This window comes from Triticum dicoccoides, chromosome 6A (genome assembly GCF_002162155.2).
Source record: "Triticum dicoccoides isolate Atlit2015 ecotype Zavitan chromosome 6A, WEW_v2.0, whole genome shotgun sequence".
Lineage (NCBI taxonomy): Eukaryota > Viridiplantae > Streptophyta > Magnoliopsida > Poales > Poaceae > Triticum > Triticum dicoccoides.
The window spans coordinates 210,102,696-210,103,343 of NC_041390.1; the positions used below are offsets into that span (position 1 = coordinate 210,102,696).

The window sequence follows — 648 nt, forward strand, 5'->3', positions numbered from 1 at the left end:
TTTCACGAACTTGGATATCCCCAAAAGAGTCCACCTCAACCGTCTCCGCTGGCGCTCGCACTGGATCGTGAAGTATTCTCATGAATTGGCCCATTGGCATGCTGAGATTATCCGATGGCACGTCCTCATCATGGAGGCCCAGTGGTGCAGCCATATGCTACTGGTCCAGACCAAGAACATTTGCTGGCATTGCCAATGCTGTCCCCATAAAGTTCTGCCCAGTCTAACTGTCGTCATCATGAAGAAGACCCATCCACATTATGTCAACCATGAAGATTTAGCCGTCATCATCATAATGAAGAAGAGGCGGAGGCGGAGGCTGCGGCGCCTGTGGCAGCTCAAGGTGCTCTTGCCCGAGAGCACAGGCACTCCCCGGCGGCAGTAGCGTGGAGGCGCCGGCAAAATAGTCTACCATGACAGGTTTCTTGTTCCCATCAAGCCGTCCTCCCCGTAGACTTCCCTCAGGTCATCGTTTGTGGCGCGCCGTGTGACGTAGAGCTTGTGGAGCGCAGGCACGCCCTTCCTGCCGGCGCCCTAATCCCTGTCGCTCGTGAACTCTTACATGTGTTGTTGCCAAAACCGAACCACCGGAGCACGGCGATCACCGGAGACATGACGGAGAACACAGAAGGATTGCCGGCGCACAAA

At 55.6% G+C, this 648-nt stretch overlaps 1 pseudogene; it reads right to left on the reverse strand.

Annotated features, from left to right (window-relative positions):
- Positions 1 to 277: 277 nt before the first annotated feature.
- LOC119315802 overlaps positions 278 to 648 on the reverse strand; it is a 6,451-nt pseudogene continuing 6,080 nt past the window's right edge.